The following is an 18934-nucleotide window of genomic DNA, read 5'->3' as shown; positions in this document are numbered from 1 at the left end:
CAAAGAGCATTTACTTAATTTTCAAAGTGGATAGAGAAATATAAAGTGAGTAATTTTACAGATGTGGAACTAAAGCACAGAGAAGTTAACTGGGCCTTAGTAAAGTAAAAAGCTAACAACTAGACATCAAAACGAAAAGGTTTTTCTTCATGGACAAATATATCCTTTCAGGATCATCCAATACATGGTATCACGTATTTTTAAAGGTATACTCTATCCCTTTTGTCTTCATTTTAAAAATAACTACAAGGCTGGGTGACGTGGCTCATGCCCATAATTCCAGTGCTTTGGGAAGCCAAGATGGGAGGAATTGTTTGACGCCAGGAGTTCAAGACCAACCTGGGCAACATAGCAGGACCCCGTCTCTACAAAAAAAAGTTTAAAAATTAGCTGAGCATGATGGCGTGTGCCTGCAGCCCTAGCTACTCAGGTGGCTGAGGTAGGACAAACTCTTGAGCTGAGGAGTTTGAGGCTGTGGTGAGCTATAATAGGGCCACTGCACTCCAGCCTGGGCACAGAATAAGTACCCTGTCTCTTAAAACACAAACACTGCAAAGCTGGGTGTGGTAATCTCAGCTACTCAGAAGGCTTGAGGATCGCTTGAGCCCAGGAGTTTGGAACCAGCCTGGGCAACACAGCAAGAACATGAATTGAAAAAAAAAATTTTTTTTAACCCTACAAATTAGTATGTTAAAGTTTAATTTATTTGACCAAAGTCAATGAATGATGAAATATATAGAGTTTGTAAATTGTAACTCTTCTTCCCCATCCTTCCTCCCTTATCAGACATTACTGGTGAAGCACTTGACAGAACTATGACTCTGCAATTGAGGCTATGAGACTTCTCTGTCATATGCTATCACTAACATTCACTACAACCTCATCTAGTTCTGTCACAAAGCTTTCTGCTTACAAGAAAATTCTCATGTCTGGTCTTAAGCAAGCAAAAAATATTTTAGGCAAGTCTGAAGACAAGAATAATTAGGTCTCATGAAGCATATTATAGAATTTTTCTCTAAAGAATAATTCACAAATGAATCCCAGATGAAATAGACCTAAATGTAATATTGCTCCTTCCATAAGGGACTATAGCCAGAAGACGGACATAGTTTTTATCTAAATGAAAATGTCTAGGTAATAACAAAGGGCAAGCAAAAAACAATGTCTGATCTCACTGGTTTTTCCATTTTTACTTTAAAGACAACAACACACCTCATGTTTATTCAAAAAATGGCTTACAACTAGCAGAGCAGAAACTCTTTGAAAAATTGCTTATAAAAGCACTCTTTCATGTTACTATTTCATCTTAACAACTCACTTGCTGAATACCTATTATTCATCGTGTGACACTATTAGACATTGTGCTACATCCTGTACACTTTGGTTCAAACCATACAGTCATGTAGAGGAGTCAGGCATACAAGCAATTATAATACAGGGCAATAAAGGATAGAAGAGAAGTGTAAAGTTCCAAAAGAACATATGACTATTGTGCAAAGTTCCAAAAGAACGTATGACTACTGGTAAAGGTACCATAACTCGATCTTGAAAAATAAAGAGGACTGTATCGGCCGGGCGCGGTGGCTCAAGCCTGTAATCCCAGCACTTTGGGAGGCCGAGACGGGCGGATCACGAGGTCAGGAGATCGAGACCATCCTGGCTAACAAGGTGAAACCCCATCTCTACTAAAAAATACAAAAAATAACTAGCCGGGCGAGGTGGCGGGCGCCTGTAGTCCCAGCTACTCGGGAGGCTGAGGCAGGAGAATGGCGTAAACCCGGGAGGCGGAGCTTGCAGTGAGCTGAGATCTGGCCACTGCATCCCAGCCTGGGCAACAGAGCGAGACTCCCTCTCAAAAAAAAAAAAAAAAAAAAAAAAAAAAGAGGACTGTATCAATCAAGAGATTTTGGGCCAGGTGCAGTGGTTCACATCTGTAATCCCAACACTTCGGGAGACTGAGGTGGGAGGATCACTTGAGACCAGGAGTTCAAGATGCCTGGGCAACATAAGGAGACCCTGACTCTACAAATAATTTTTTTAAAGTAGCCAGGTGTGGTGGCTACTTCTCAGAAGCCTGAAGCAGGAGGATTGCTGAACCCAAGAGGTTAAGGTTGTAGTGAGCTGTGATTCTATCACTGCACTCCAGCCTGGGCGAAAGAGCAAGACCCCGCCTCAAAAAAAAAAAAAAAAAAAAAAAAAAAAAGAAGAGAATCAAGAGATTTTTGATGGCAAAATAACTCCAAAGAATTGTCTGAAACATTAAGAAAATTATCTGTCATAAGAAGTCCTGTGGTGGGGATGGCTCCAGGCCTAATAAAATACGTGGCTAAATGATGTTACCAAGGATCCAGATTCCTTCTACCTCTCTGCTCTGCCATCTTCAGGAAGTGCTTCATCCCTTGTGATCCCAAGACAGCTGTCAGTAGCAATAGGGGCCTTATGTTCTCTTGTTCACATACAAGAGGGGAAGGAATCTTCTCCCCCAGAAATAGAATGTCTACTTCCCTTCAAATCTGATTGGTACAAATAACAGTTTACAGGGAAGTGCCATGAGTTGACTGGTTTGAACGAATGGAAATCTACCACTGGAGGTGGTGACAAATCAGCTTCTCCAAGTCTGCTGCATGCATGAACAAAAACAGATTTCTGTTAGGAAAGAAGAGGAAAGTAGACATTAGATGGGCAGCTAACAGAATAGGCAAAGAATAAGAACTCCAAACAATGGGATAAACACACATAAGACAGAGGCACAGGGAACAAGAAACAGCATGGCTGGAGTGACAGGAAACCTAAGGTTGAACACAGTCTATAAACTCTTGTGAGTTTGTACCCCATTGACAAGATAAGTTAACAAAGGTATTTTACGTAGAGAAGCAATAAGTTCCTATATATATACACACACACACACACACATATATATATATATATTTTTTTTTGTTTGTTTGTTTTGAGACGGAGTCTAGCTCTGTCGCCCAGGCTGAAGTGCAGTGGCGCAATCTTAGTTCACTGCAACCTCCGCCTCCTGGGGACAAGCGATTCTCCTGCCTCAGCCTCCCGAGTAGCTGGGATTACAGGCACCCACCACCACGCCTGGCTAATTTTTGTACCTTTAGGAGAGACAGAGTTTCGCCATGTTGGCCAGACTGGTTTTGAACTCCTGACCTCAGGTGATCTGCCCACCTCAGCCTCCCAAAGTGCTGGGATTACAGGTGTGAGCCACTGCATCTGACCTGTTTTTTTAAGAACATAATTGTCATAGTAATACAGAGAATAGCCAGAGATGGAGAGGTACAGTGAGAGAACAAGTTGCAGAGACTTAGCTGACAGGCTGTTTAATAAGTAGTCCAGACTAATAAGGGAGTGGCAATAGAGAGGAAAAGAATGGAGTAAAAAAATACATACAAGGTAGAAAAGCTGCAAGATTTCCGTACCTATTTTAACAGATGAGAAAATTAATCTTCAGATAGGTTAAGTGACTCGCTTTAAGATCATAAAACTATAAACATCAGTCAGAATCTAAATGGAGATTTGATTCCCAGTCCAGTGTTCTATTATATCACAACTATACCTAAAAACCCCAACGATGCTCTAAAAGGGAACTATTTTGAATCCTGTAAACTTAAAGAATGTTCTGTGTATTGGATTAAAGTGTTTCCTATCTATTCCAAGTGTCCCCATCTATTTCAATCTTAACATAATGTTCACATGTCACACAATGACATGGATTTAATGTCAATTTATAAAACTAAGTATATTATGTTTCTAAAGTTACTATATTATTTGAAATAGTAAGGGTATCTGAAAGACTCAATTTGTGATGTCAAATTTACAAACTGTCCAAAATTTTAAAATAAAAAAAAAAACCACAACAGCGTGGTGGTTCTTAAATCTTGACCTTGTTCTGCAAATAAGTGCTGAATGTCCGAATGTCATTATAAATCTGGAATCAGCAGACACTTGAAAACTTTAATTGAAAGTATGCCTCAGCTGGGCATGGTGGCTCACACCTATAATCCTAGCACTTTGGGAGGCCAAGGCTGGAGGACTGCTGGAGTCTTGGAGTTCGAGACCAGCCTGGGCAGCACAGTGAAACCCCATCTCTACAAAAAGTACAAGTTAGCCAGGCATAGTGGCACATGCCCGTAGTCCCAGCTGCTCAGGAGGCTGAGGTGGAAAGATTGCTTGAGCCCAGGTAGTTGAGGTTGTGGTGAGCCATGATTGCACCACTGCAGCTTAGGTGACAGACCAAGACCCTGTCTAAAACAAAGAAAATATGAAATAAATAAAGCCTCTTTCTGAAACTTTGGATTCTGATAACTAACTTCCACTAGCATTCACCTAAAAAGAAAACTGGGCCAGGCATGTTGGCTCACACCTATAATCCCAGCAATTTGGGAGGCTGAGGCAGGTGGACAACCTTAGGTAAGGAGCTTGAGATAAGCCTGGCCAATGGGCCGAAACCCTGTCTCTACTAAAAATACAATAATTAGCCAGGTGTGGTGGCACGTACCTATAGTCCCAGCTACTTGGGAAGCTGAGGCAGGAGAGAATCGCTGGAACCCGGGAGGCAGCAGTTGCAGTGAGCCGGGATCACGCCATTGCACTCCAGCCTGGGCGACAGAGCGAGACTCCGTCTCAAGAAAAAAGAAAAAAATGTCAAAAGAAAAACTGTTATCTCACTTTAATAATGATACTGTACCTGTTTTAGAAAAAGTCACTTGCCTAATTCTTCTAGAGTGGTGAACTTTGATTTTGCTTTATTACCATTGTACCAGGACCGGGTTAAGAGGAAAATCGTTTTAAATAAAGCCTAGGCAACACTACAAGACCCTGTCTCTCACAACAAAAATGAGCCAGGCATGGTGGCACTTGCCTATAATCCCAGCTACTCGGGAGGCTGAGGCAGGAGGCTCGCTGGAGCCCAGAAGGCCAAGGCAGCACTGAGTTATGACTGCACTCAGCCTGGTGTCAAAGTGAGACTCTGTCTCAAGAAAATTAAAAAGTGATAAAATAAAAAATATACATTATTTCCATTAAAAATTATATAATAAACAATATGTTTTTTACTTTACAGGGTTAAACCTCAGTCTTCTGCTTCTTGATTCAATTAACAACTTCAGTGAATACCCATGTGCCAGGCACTGTGCTAGATGCTAGAAATGCAAATGTGAGCCTAGTTGTACTATAGTTATTCAGACATACATTTGCATAATTATTTGAGTAATGTCAGTTTTCCCCACTAAATAACTATAGTATTATTTTTATTCAACCAAAACAGGTCTGTAAATGTACAAAGATGATGCCTAAAACATCAACTTCATAATATATTATTCTGTCAATGACACCAGGATTCTTTCACTCACCAGGCTAGAAATTCTTTCTTTTCAGCACCCACAAATGATTTTTCTTAAAACACACCTGTTAAAACACTCAACAAACCAGGAATATAAGGAAACTACCTGAACATAATAAAAGTTTTATATAAAAAACTCATGTTAGTATCATACTCAACAGGAAAGACTGAAAATGTTTCCTCTAACATCAGGAACAAGCCAAGGATGCCTGCTTTTACCACTTCCAGTCAACACAGTACCGGAAGTCCCAGCTGAGATTAGGCAAGGAAAAAAATAAAAGGCATCCAAATTGGAAAGCAAGAAGTAAATTAACTGTTCGCAAATGACACGCTCCTATATGTAGAAAACACCACAAAAAAGATTCCATACACACAAGAAAACTATTAGAACTAATAAATTCTGTAAAGTTGTACGATACAAAATTAACACACAAAAATGAGTTGCGTTCTTAAACATTAACAATGAATAATCCAAAAGAGAAATTAAGACAAGAATCCTATCTAAAATCACATCAAAAAGAATAAAATAGTTAGGAATAAACCTAGCGAAGGAGACAAAAGACTTTTACACTGAAAACTAAAAAAACACTGCTGAAATAAAGACACAAATAAATGGAAAGATATTCCATGTTCGTGGACTGGAAGACAGTATTTACATGTCAACATTACCCAAAGCAATCTACAGATTCAATACAATTCCTAACAAAATACTAATAGCCTATTTTTTGCAGAAATAGAAAAACCCATTCTAAAATTCATATGGCATCTCAAGGAATCCCAAACTACCAAAACAATCTTGAAAAGAACAAAATGAAGTCTCACACTTCTTGATTTCAAAAGTTACTATAAAGCTACAGTAATTAAAATAGAGTGGCATTGGCATGAAAACAAACTTATGGACCAATGGAATAGAATACAGAGCCCAGAAATAAACCCTCAAACTTGTGGTCAAATAATTTTCAACAAAGGTGCCAAGATCATTTAATGGGAAACGGACAGTTTTCTCAACAAATGGTAATGCAAAAACCCACACATATGGTAATAGACATCCACACAAAGACCTAAATTAAGAGACAGAACTATAAAATTCTTAAAAAAAAAAAAAAAATTGCTGGGCACAGTAGCTCATGCCTGTAATCCAGCACCTTGGGTTGAGGCGGGAGGACCACCTGAGTCCAAAAGTTTGAGACCAGCCTGAGCAACACAGTGAGACCCCATCTCCTCAGAAAATTTAAAAAACTTAGCCAGACGTGGACGTATAAGCCTGTAGTCCCAGCTATTCAGGAGGCTGAGATGGGAGGGCTGTTTGAGCCCAGAATTCACAGCTACTGTAAGCCATAATCACACTAGTGCACTTCAGCCTGAGTGACAGAGCCAGAATCTACCTATCTTTAAAAAAGAAAGAAAACATAGGGGAAAAGCTTCCTGACAGTGGATTTGATAATGATTTATTGATTATGACACCAAAAGCATAAGCAACAAAAGAAAATCTAGGTAAGCTGGATTTCATCAAAATTAAATCAAAGGACACTATCAACAGGGTGAAAAGGCAGCCTACAGAATGGGAGAAAACATTTGCAAATCATGTCTGATAAGGGATTGATATTCAGCATACATAAGTAACTTCCACAACTCAACAACAACAACAAAAACCTAATTAGAAAACAGGGAAATAATGTGAATAGATATTTTTCTTAAAAAAATACAAAAGATTAATAAGCACATGAAAAGATGCTTAATATCACCAATCATTTTTTAAAAATGCAAACCAAAAACACAATGAAATACCACTTCACACTCATTAGGATGAATATGAGGAAAACAAACAAACAAACGGCAAATAACAAGAATTGGTGAGGATATAGAGAAACTGGAACCCTTGTGCACTGCTAGTGGGAATGTAAAATTTTCTGGCTATAAAATTCATAAAAGAAATGAAAGCAGAGACTCGGATATTTTTACATCCATGTTGACAGCAGCATTTTTCACAACAGTTAAAATGTGGATGCAACTTAAGTGCCCATCGATGAACAAACAAAATGTAAAAATGGAGTATTATTCAGCCTTAAAAAGAAAGCAAATTATGACACATGCTACAATATGGATGGACCTTGATGACATTATACTAAGTGAAATAAGCCAGATATAGAAGGACAAATGCTGTATAATTTCACTTATATGTGGTACTTACAGTTGTCAAAATAAAAGAGACAGTAGAATTGTGGTTGCCAGGGTCTGGGAGTAAGGGAAAATGGAGAGTTTCAGTTTAGAAACATGTAGTCATGAGCCTAAGAAAACTCCAAATGAAAGAATTCTACAGATGGATGGTGGTGATGGCTACACAACAATGTAAATGTACTTATGCCACAGAACTATACACTTAAAAATGGTTAAGATGGTAAATTTTATGTGTATTTTACCACAACTAAGCATACAGGTTTCTGCTATCCATATCCCTCCTACTGACTTTATCCGGGTCTAAGATATCTTCATACTCGGGTTACTATAGCAGCTACTGTCTTCCTTGGTTCATTCCATTCTCTCCTCACTCTAACTTAACCTGTAGATCATTAACAGATTTACCTTCCTGGTTTACTACATTAATCCCTGGCTTCCAAACTTTCAAAGGCTCTCTATACCTTGCACAACAGGATAAAAGTAGAAATCTCAATTCAGCACTCAAACTCTTCTACAGACAAATAGCTTTCCAACTGCCTGAAGTTTCCTAAGGAAAACATTCTCCTCAGGAAATTCAGTTGTCAGCTCATCCTGGTCTTCCTCTATTTCCCTCCCCCTAAGCTAATCTTCACTTTACACTCTCGCTTTTTCCTCACAAAGTAATTGCTACAATCTCTCGGTAAATCTAAATTTTCATAGGCCAGCTCAAGTCCCAACTGTCCCACGTTCTTTGGATTCCTGGGGTCTCACTCATCTCTCTCTATCCTGTATACCAACAGCATTCTTTGCATTAGCAGAACTCACTAGATTGTCTTCGAGACTCATGTTGGTACACCTAATCTTTCCAACAAGAACATGAGGGAAAAATCTATATATCAATGGCAAAAACTGCAGTTACTTTTGCACCAACCTAGTATTATGTTTCTTTCCCTTCTTCCACATCATTCATCTAATGCAAAACAAAAAGCAGACCTTCAACAGTCACGTATGTAATTTTGGATGTGTGAGCTTCAGTGACTAGAACCTGAAATCAGAATAACTTTGGCATTACTGCACTTCCAAAGGTTTACCTGTGACACAATAAATAAAAATGTTGTGACTCAACAAGATGATACATGGAAACTAGGTAGTGTAATCTAGAAATCAACACAGCTGTTTTAAATCCTAAAATTAGAGTCTGATACAAAAACCTTGTTTAAATGCTGGTGTTGGGACACAAAACATAGTAATCAGGTTTTGTGGGACAGAATATTGACCTATGAGTTTTACTGAATTCATGCAAGAATGAGCCATGCTAAAACTGGGTGAAAATGTAGTCACGAGCCTAAGAAAACTCCAAATAAAATATCACTCCGTTTTTATTAAGTTCAGGTTAGGGGGAAAAAAATCTTTTTTCATCAGTTACTTGAAGTAGCTGTCAGAATGAGACAGAAGCTCTTATTTTCGCTTTCAACTTTATTACACCAAAACCTATGGACAGGGGTGGGTAGTGAATGGTGAAGAATGCAATCAATGAAGAGTAAGCAGCTCAGGAGTGTAGTAAAAACGAGCTCTCTAAATGGGGTGCAGAAGCCCACATCTTAGTTTTGGTCTAATCCATCGGCAGCTGTAGGATCCACAAGTCACTCGCCTCTCCGGATCTGGTTTTCCGGCTCTAAAACAATATTCACACCTTTAGATCTCTAAAAGTTTTTCTGACTCCAAAATTCCATGACAAGTCTAATAACAGTTCCTATTAACAACGTATGATACTTACAAAGCAATTTCAAGTCTTTCTTCCACATTTCAGGAAGAAAGCAATTCATTTCAGCAATCTAAAGGAAACAGACGCTGTTCCGGGACAAAAGATTGTTAGCTGACCAGGCCGGGAGCAGTGGCTCACACCTGTAATCCCAGTACTTTGGGAGGACGAGGCGGGCGGATCACCAGAGGTCAGGAGCTCGAGACCAGTCCGGCCAACATAGTGAAACCACGTCTCTACTAAAAATACAAAAACTAGCCGGGAGTGGTGGCGGGCGCCCGTAATCCCAGCTACTTGGGAGGCTGAGACAGGAGAATCGCTTGAATCTGGGAGGCGGAGGTTGCAGTGAGCCGAGATAGCACCACTGTTCTCGTCTCCCTCCCTCCCCCCAAAAAAGGTTGTTAGTTGAAAAAGCTAAGTAATTCTGTAAAAATGTCTACTTTCTCGTTACAGTAAGATGTTTTCGCAGAGGAAACAGTGCTCTGGTAAAGATAACCAAGACTACTTCTGTAAATTAGGCCTACTCCAGAGTACTTATTATCTGTGCTGGTATGTGAAGACGTGCTATTGTAGTTCAAAGGAGAAACAACACTCCTCAGAGTTTCTCCAAAAACGGTGAGAAAGTTCTCACCCTCGGGGTAAAGCTAGCAAACACTGTGCAAATAAGGTAATGAAATATGCACACTTTTTGCCATTCAAGTAGTCCAACAAGCACAGCCTCTTCTTCATCATCAAACACTCGGTATTGTCTCCCTCCCAACCTGTCAAAGCTCAATCCCAGGTTTATTCCGCAACAGTAACTTACCCGGACAATCTAACTTCCCCTGGGAGTAGCAGTCCACAGGCCTGCTCCCTTCCCAGTCCCCGCCGGCCACTCTCACGCCCACCCCTGGCGGTCGCAACCCCGCACCCGGGTAAACACGCGCCCCCGTCTCGGGAGCGGTTTCTCCGCGTCCTGGGAGCTGCGGGTCCCGCCCCTCGGCGCCCAGAGCCCAGAGCGGGCCGGGCGACCGTTGCGGCTCCCTCGGGTCGCTCTCCCCGCCCCAAGCGCCACACCTCGCGCCCCTGCCCCCGGGACGGCGGCGCGCTCCAGCCCGCCCCTCGGAGCGCACAGAGACCGGCCAGTCCGGCGCCGCGGCGCCTCAGCCCCAGACGAACGACTCGCCCCTCCCCGCCTGGCGCCCCAGCGCCTCCCGCGGCGGCTCGGCCCCAGCCCCCGCACCCCCACGCCTAGGAACAGCCCCTTCCTAGCCCGGACGCCCCTCGCCACTCCGGACACAGCCTCGGCTCCACAGCCTCAGAGACACCGAGGGACACTCACCCCGGAGGCTCCTCCCGCCGCTGCTGCTGCCGCTGGGACCGCTACCGTCGCCCCCGCCGCCGCCGCCACCAGCACCGCCGTCCGCACCGGCGCCAGCACCCCCAGCCATCCTCCTCCCACCGCCGCCGCCGCCCTCTCCTCTCCTGTCAGTGGCTCAGGCTCCGGGACTGCTCCAGGTTCCCCTCGCCGCCATTTTGACTCCTAGAGGGAGCAGGAGGGGCTCGGCTCGGCGCGGCCCTGGGGCGCCTGCGCGGCGCTGCGGAGTCAGCCTGAGCCCCCGCCCTCCCCTGCCGTCGGCGCGCTCAGGGTCACGTGACCCGACGTCGCCGCGCGCGTCGGGCCGCTTGGGGGGCGGTGCGTTCGCTGGAGCCGTGGGAGCCGAGTGCGCGCGCATTATTCTTGGTAGTCGGTTGGGAGCGGGGTGTCGGGTCGGTGGGAGTTTGCAGCTTGTGGCAACATCCTGCTTAGTCCAGCGAATTGCGACACATTATTAAATGTATCAGAATAGAATTATAAGGACTGTGTCACTACTACGTCACCGGATGGCCATTTCCACCAGTTCATGTTTCCGTTCGGCGGCCGGCATCCCTCGGGTGGTCGCATGCAATGAGTGCATCTTTCTCGAAGAGAACTGCTCTTGCGCGGAAAGTCCTTGCTGACAGTCCTGGCATTCCGGTGGCTGCTTCTTGGCAGTGAGCACTTGTCTATCGTAAGCGCTTGTCTGCATGGTACTTTTACAGGCACCACCTTGCTACTTGTGCAGTAGGTTAAAAAATCTTTAAGAGACTGAAAAGTTTTCCTTAACAAGATACCCCTGTTAACAAAGGACAAAATTGATGAAAACACACAGTCGCTATGTGAGAGAGCCAAGTTGCTCTTCCCTAGATGCCCCTTGTTTGGGAGTTTGCAATAATTTCAGCGATGCAGTAACAGGAACGCTATATTTATGGGGCACTGTCGTTTTCAAAAGAGATACATGGTTTTCGTTTGAACGCCAAACTCACCCTTTGTGGTAGTCAGGATAGGTGTTTTTATCGCTGTTTTACAGTCAAGGAGACAGGCTCAGAAATACTAACAAGTAGGCAAGCGAAGATCAGAACTCAGGCATTCTGAACCCGGTGACCAGGGACCGTTACACCGTTTCCTCTGATAGACCTTAGCAACTCTGGGAATTTATTTGAAAGTTTTGTATTTGCATTTTCAATCTCTACCCATTGTTTAAGAAACAAGTTTTGTGTCACACAGTTTTTTGTTTTGTTTTGTTTTGTTCTGAAACCGCCTTTACGCTTCGAAGGATAAGAGCAATTTGGAATTTTGTGATGTGTTTTTAACCATCTCTTGATCCTCCATTAATTTTATGCTTTTCATATTCAGTGGGAGACTGACTATCATTGTTGTTTTCCTCTGGGCTTGCTTCAGATTTGTATTTTCTTCACCCTCATTCTTCATCACCTTACTTCCTTGAAAAGGATAGCTCTTTCCAATTTGTATTACTTCATTTTGTTTACCCATCTCACCCCTTTCACCCTCTTACCCAATCCTTGAAGGTCTGGAGACTAGCAGAGATTGTAGCAGTCCCTTGCCTGAAATTCCCCTCTAGCCGGTAAGGGTCACTTCAGTTGAATATACAGCCTCAGGGAGATAGACAAGAAATGCATGGAAAAGTGAGAAAATACAAAGGAAATAGGTCCATCTAATTGGAGCCTATGACTACCTCTGAGTGTCCACCTCTTGTTCCACACTTTTATACTTCCCCAAAGGCGTAAGTGAACCTTATCTAAATTCAAGCCATTTACTATTATTTTCCATCATTTTACCTTTGTCTTAATTTGCTAAATACAGTTGACACTTGAACAACACGGGTTTGAACTGTGCGGGTCGCTCAATGCAACCTGGTACACGGGATTCTAAACACCCTATTGAGAGGGCCGACTTTTCTTATACTCAGGTTCCACAGGGTGGACAGGCAAACTTGAGTATGCTTGGATTGGGGTATATGCGGTGGGTCCTGGAACCAATCCCATGTATATAGTATATGGGGGATGACTGTATTGCATTAACTGAAAGAGCTATGATTAGCAAACTAAAAAGTGGTCTGTAAACACTGCTTCCTTATAATTTATGAAAATGTTAAATCAGATCAGTCCCCACCGTTTACACTTATTACTAACCTTTATTACTTGACTTTGTTTCTATTTCCCAAAGTTTAAAAAACAAAATGAAAATGATAACAATAATAGAATTGTAAGTAATTTCAGGATAACACTTTTTCTAACAGCCTTTGATGTGGAAATCTAAAACTTTTTGAAAAGCCAAGTAAGGTCTCTGGTTTCACCTTGTCCTTTTGTCTGTCTGCACAGCTGGAGACTTCTAGTAGACTGTTTGGATCTAGAAACCATTTGTAAGTGATCCATGATTTTTTCCTACCCTGCAATTCATTCACTTTTTCCTTATTATACCATTTAGCTGCACTTTTGACATCCTGAATTAGCTCAGTTTACACTCATCAGAATTTAGATGTTTATTTTAGTTCAGTCGGACACACATTTAAAGATTCTAGTACCATGTGCCAAGCATGGTACTACATGGTAGGGGTAAACAATAAATGGATCTTTGTACTTGAGGAGCTTAGAATCTAAATAAGAAGACAGAGTGAAAAACATTTTTTTAAAGGCTAGTGTTAAGATGGTACTACGTGGTGGTTAACATGGGTTCTAGAATCAGATAGATCTGGATATGACACAAATAAGTCAACCAGAACCTTTTCTGGAAATTTTTGCCACACTCTCAGAGATGTTTCTTCTTACTCTATTTCTCTGGGATTATGACTCAAAAGGACATGTGAATTGGCTTTGTTTGCCAATGAGGGGAAAGCCATGTGCAGTAGGAAAGAAGGAAGACCATAAACAAAGAAACAGAAGGTGAGAGAAAGTAAAGCCATGACATTATTTGAATACCTGGGCCTACCTGGGCCTGAAACCAACCCACCACTGGTCTTTTCATTTTTAGAAGCCATTGAGTTGCCCTAACACCTCTTTTTATCTTAAGTTAGTTGGAAATGGGTAAAAACAGTGAACTTCTGTGGCTTGCAACCAAAAGTCCTGAATATTTGTTTTGTTCCTTTCTCCGCTCCCTCCATCAGTGAATGGCATCCCATCTACCTGGTCATGTATGCTGAAAATCAGAGTAATAAACATCTCATGGTATATTCCATGTTCTGCCACTCCAGTCTTTTCCTTCCTTTGTGCCCCCTTTTCTGCCATACATAACCATCCACTGAAGCCCATTCCCAGACTCTTCTTCCTGGAAATACAGGATGGAAGCTGGGTTTTTGAAATTAAGGAGAAAAGATAAATTTTATCTCCCCCTATTTCTCTGCGTGTAACAATCCTGTTTTCTTTTTTTTTTTTTTTTTTTTTTTGAGACGGAGTCTCGCTCTGTCGCCCAGGCTGGAGTGCAGTGGCCAGATCTCAGCTCACTGCAAGCTCCGCCTCCCGGGTTCCCGCCATTCTCCTGCCTCAGCCTCCCGAGTAGCTGGGACCACAGGCGCCGCCACCTCGCCCGGTTAATTTTTTGTGTTTTTAGTAGAGACGGGGTTTCGCCGTGTTAGCCAGGATGGTCTCGATCTCCTGACCTTGTGATCCGCCCGTCTCGGCCTCCCAAAGTGCTGGGATTACAGGCTTGAGCCACCGCGCCCGGCCAACAATCCTGTTTTCATACACTTTTCTGAATTTCCTGAAGTCTAAAAGGTGAAGAGGATTGAAAACCCCAGAACAGTGATAAGTACCTTGTAGATGCTTAATTAAGAAGTACTCAATAATTACTCAATTTTTTTTTTTTTTTTTTTTTTTTTTTTTTTGAGACGGAGTCTCGCTCTGTCGCCCAGGCTGGAGTGCAGTGGCCGCATCTCAGCTCACTGCAAGCTCCGCCTCCCGGGTCTACGCCATTCTCCTGCCTCAGCCTCCCGAGTAGCTGGGACTACAGGTGCCCGCCACCTCACCCGGCTAGTTTTTTGTATTTTTTTTTAGTAGAGACGGGGTTTCACCGTATTAGCCAGGCTGGTCTCGATCTCCTGACCTTGTGATCCGCCCGTCTCGGCCTCCCAAAGTGCTGGGATTACAGGCTTGAGCCACCGCGCCCGGCCAATTTTCATTTTTTTTTTCCTCAAGACAGAGTCATGGTCTGTCACCCAGGCTGGAGTGCAATGGCACGATCTTGGCTCACTTCAACCTCCGCCTCCTGGGTTCAAGTGATTCTCCTGTCTCAGCCTACCAAGTAGCTGGGATTACAGGTGCGCGCCACCATGCCTGACTAATTTTATGTATTTTTAGTAGAGACAGGGTTTCACCATGTTGGCTAGGCTGGTCTCGAACTCCTGACCTTGTGATCTGCCCACCTTGGCCTCCCAAAGTGCTGGGATTACAGGCGTGAGCCACTGCGCACGGCCTTAATAATTATTAAATTAACAAATAAAATTAATAAAGCTTTTAGAAAATAATATTGGAAAATATTCATTGCCTTGGGGAAGAAAAGATGAGCAAGTCACAGAAAATATTAATCATGAAGACAGAATTCATAGATTCAACTGTATTTAAAATATGAACTTAAGTGCATCAAAATGTACTGATACGGTTTGGATGTTTGTCCCCTCCAAATCTCATGTTGAAATGTAATCTCTAGTGTTGCAAGTGGGACCTGGTGGGAGGTGTTTGGATCATGGAGGCAGATCCCTCATGAATGCTTAGCACCATCCCCTTGTGATGGTGGTGGGAGGCAGACAGGTTCCTAGGCAGGAAGGGGTGGGTCCCTGGTGAAACCCCATCTTCAAACCAGAAATGGCCTAAAGCCTGGGAGCCAGGCTGCCAGTTCCCAGTGAAGTCAGTGACCTGGAGTGAGAACTTTTTGATGGCTTTCAGCCAATCAAGTGGTGCTTTTTCCAGGCCTGCCCACAGACCAATCAGCATGCATTTCCTCCTGCCCATGGACCAATCAGCATGCACTTCATTCTGCGCCAATAACTCCCCCACCCCTCCAGGCCCAGCCTGACTCAGAGACTCATTGAGAGTACGCACTTTGGGTCTCCTCTCCTCTGAGAGCTGTTTGGTTGCCCAATAAAACTCTTCTCCACTTTGTTTACCCTCCCTCCAGTTGTCCATGTAACCTATTCTTCCTGGACATGAGACAAGAACTCGCGGACCTTCAAACGGCGGGAGTGAAAGAAGCTGTAACACTTTCCTGACTGGCTCGCTAAGCTATGGGTGGTGACATACTCCCAGACGGTAGGAATTAAGAGTGGCGAACCTTCTGGGGCCCAGAACTCGGGATTCCCCAAGCCAGAGTTGTAACACTGTGGCCCTCCTGCCCTCCGCGGGTGCTGGGCTACTGCCTCACGTGATAGGAAGCAGTGGCAGGGCTCGGCCAGCCCAGGAGCTGCAGGCTAGAGTGGGGTGATGGGATTGAAAGAGCTTTAATACAAATGGGCTGAAACATGGCCCCCGCCCAAAACACACCCCTCTGCTTGCTGTGCTGTGGGTGACAAGAAGGAGAGAAGAGCTGCGGCCCTTCTGGGAGCCTAGACCTCAGGCTAGGGCTGTGACATGCTATAGCACTCTCTTTGGTGCTCTGTGGTTCCTGGTGTTTCCAGGCTTTTGGGTGCCACTGTGTTTGCCTTGTCCAGACACTGGTGCCCACAGTGGAAGCTGCTTGTGGGTATGTCTGGTCCAGCTGCAGCCTCACATACAGCCGGCGTCTGTGCCAGTGCCTGGAGCTGCCCACCTCACCACAGCAGCCAGCGTACCTGGCTGTGTGCAGTGGCCAGATCCCGTGCTGGCTCACTCACATACCCCTCACTGCTCTGCACCTGGCTCGTCCTTGGCAAGCATGGGATCCACACTGGTAGCGCAAGCCGAGCACAGCCTGCCAGGCCGAGTGGGCAGAATGAGCCTAGCAGGTGTGAACAAAACTCAAGCAGAGGTGCTGCCAGCCACAGAGGTTTCCAGCTGGCGAAGCTGCACGTGAAGGATCCTGTGACATTTTGGGATGAATGAGTTCTCTGAATTCACTGGTGATCCGGTTGTTTAAAAGGGTGTGCACCACCCCCCCACCGACCAGTCCATCTCTTGCCATGTGGCACTACTTGCTCTCCCTTTGCCTTCCACCATGATTATAATCTTTCTAGGATCTCACCAGTAAAGCCTGCAGAACTGTGAGCCAATTAAACCTATTTTTAAAATAGATTACCCAGACTTAGGTATTTATAGCAACACGAAAACAGACTAACACATATACAATAGAGGGAAAAGACAAGCCATAAAATGGAAAAAGATATTCGTAATATATAAAACCAAAAAGCTTATACCCAGCATATATAAAGAATGCTTACGTTTTAGTAAGAACAAGACAACCAAACAGGAATGACAAAAGACTTGAACAGCTGGGTGCAGTGGCTCATGGCGGTTATCCCAGCACTTTGGGAGGCCCAGGTGGGTGGTTCTCTTGAGCCCAAGGGTTCAAGACCAGCCTGGGCAACATGGCAAAACTCTGTCTCTACGAAAAAAGACATAAATTAGCTAGGTGACGTGGCATGTGCCTGTAGTCCTAGCTACTCAGGTGGCTGAGGTGGGAGGATTATTTGAGCCTGGGAGGTGGAGGTTGCTGTGAGCTGAGATCACACCATTGCACTCCAGCCTGGGTGACAGAGTGAGACCCTGTCTCAAAAAAAACAAAACAAACAAACAAAAAACCCAAAAACAAAAAAAATTTAGACAAATTAAATTTAATAGAGTTTACTTGGTTAAAATGATTTGTGAATTGGGCAGACCCCTGAGCCAGAAGAGGTTCAGAGTGACTGTAGAGCTGCTATGCAGTCTGATAATATTTATGGATAGGAAAAGGAAAGTGATGTACAGAAAATGGAGGTGACGTACTATATAGCGCATCCTCTACATAAGTAACGCCATCTTAGAAAAAGACTCCATCATATATTTATTTTTTTGAGACGGAGTCTCGTTCTGTTGCCCAGGCTGGAGTGCAGTGGCATGATCTCAGCTCACTGCAAGCTCTGCCTCTTGGGTTCACACCATTCTCCTGCCTCAGCCTCCCGAGTAGCTGGGACTACAGGCACCCGCCACCGCGCCCGACTACTGTTTTGTATTTTTAGTAGAGATGGGGTTTCACTGTGTTAGCCAGGATGGTCTCAGTCTCCTGACTTTGTGATCTGCCCGCCTTGGCCTCCCAAAGGGCTAGGATTACAGGCATGAGCCACCGCGCCCGGCTCCATCATATATTTCAAAAGGCAAAATGCCAACAAGGTACAGATGTTCACAGACAACCCCCAACCAGATAAGATTGTAACCCTTTACTATCAGCCCTCACCAGATGACTCAAACACTTTAGCAGGACTTGATCAGGTGTTGACGGCCATTTTAACAGATACTGTCTTTCTGTTACTCGTGGTCAGCACCTGGCTTTTGCCTTTGAAGGCTCTGCCCAAATCACAGACTTTTCCTTGAAAGATGTTGATGACTGGCTGGATTAGCTCAGGACATTCTGCTTGTCCATGTCACTCTCCTTGGACTGGTTTGTTAACCCCTTTTACTATTTTCTTTTCTCCTGATGTTAAATTTTACTTTGATGTGGAAATTTTAATCTATGACATTTACACATTAAGCATACCGCTATGTATGTTTGCAATATTGACTGACTTGTGGATTGACTTGAGCCTGTGCCCCCATGGCTCTGACTAGAGTGAACGGGAAGTAATAAGAAGAATTGCCTGTTTGGTTACTCTATTAACTCATGGCTTTCATGACTGAATAAGCATCAGAAAAAGTTTGACCTTGTAGAAAGACACAAAAGTGCATGGACCTGGTTATGTTTGACCTTGTGCTGCTCATGACAGCTACAGAAACATCTGGGTTGGTTACAGCCTGGCAGTTGCCTTATTTGAATATGGTTTTAAGAGTTGGCCACCTATGATTGGCCAAAACTCTGATTAGCACAAAAGCAGGTTACAATTTGTTTATACATCCAGTCAGGTTACAGTTCACTATGTAGGAGAAACTTTTTTTTTTTTTTTTTTGAGATAGGGTTTTTTTGAGATACTCACTCTGTTGCCCAGGCTGGTGTGCAGTGGCATGATCACAGCTCACTGCAGTCTTGACCTCCCCAGCCTCAGATGATTCTCCCAACTCAGCCTCCTGAGTAGCTAGGACTACAGATGTGCACCACCACACCTGGCTAATTTTTGTATTTTTTGTAGAGATGGGGTTTTGCCATATTGCCCAGGCTGGTCTCAATCTCCTGGGCTCAAGCAATCTGCCCATCTCGGCCTCCTAAAGTG

The 18934-nt window shown here is 43.7% G+C and overlaps 2 protein-coding genes across 5 annotated transcripts in view; both read right to left on the bottom strand.

Annotated features, from left to right (window-relative positions):
- BTBD7 (BTB domain containing 7) overlaps positions 1-10666 on the bottom strand; it is a 106464-nt gene extending 95798 nt beyond the window's left edge. Inside the window, exons 1-2 of one of the 4 annotated variants that reach the window (XM_050799014.1) lie at positions 9288-10256; positions 4511-9185 (exon numbers count right to left, since the gene is read on the bottom strand). The gene's annotated coding sequence lies outside the window, so the exon portion shown is untranslated. Of the gene's footprint in view, positions 1-4510; positions 10257-10593 lie in introns of those variants that run through there. The other 3 variants (XM_050799013.1, XM_050799012.1, XM_050799011.1) reach the window with 3 other exon arrangements.
- LGMN (legumain) overlaps positions 1-18934 on the bottom strand; it is a 1022235-nt gene that overhangs the window by 627830 nt on the left and 375471 nt on the right. The window lies entirely within an intron of this gene.

This window comes from Macaca thibetana, chromosome 7 (genome assembly GCF_024542745.1).
Source record: "Macaca thibetana thibetana isolate TM-01 chromosome 7, ASM2454274v1, whole genome shotgun sequence".
NCBI classification, from domain to species: domain Eukaryota; kingdom Metazoa; phylum Chordata; class Mammalia; order Primates; family Cercopithecidae; genus Macaca; species Macaca thibetana.
This window is presented reverse-complemented; position numbering and strand designations above follow the sequence as displayed.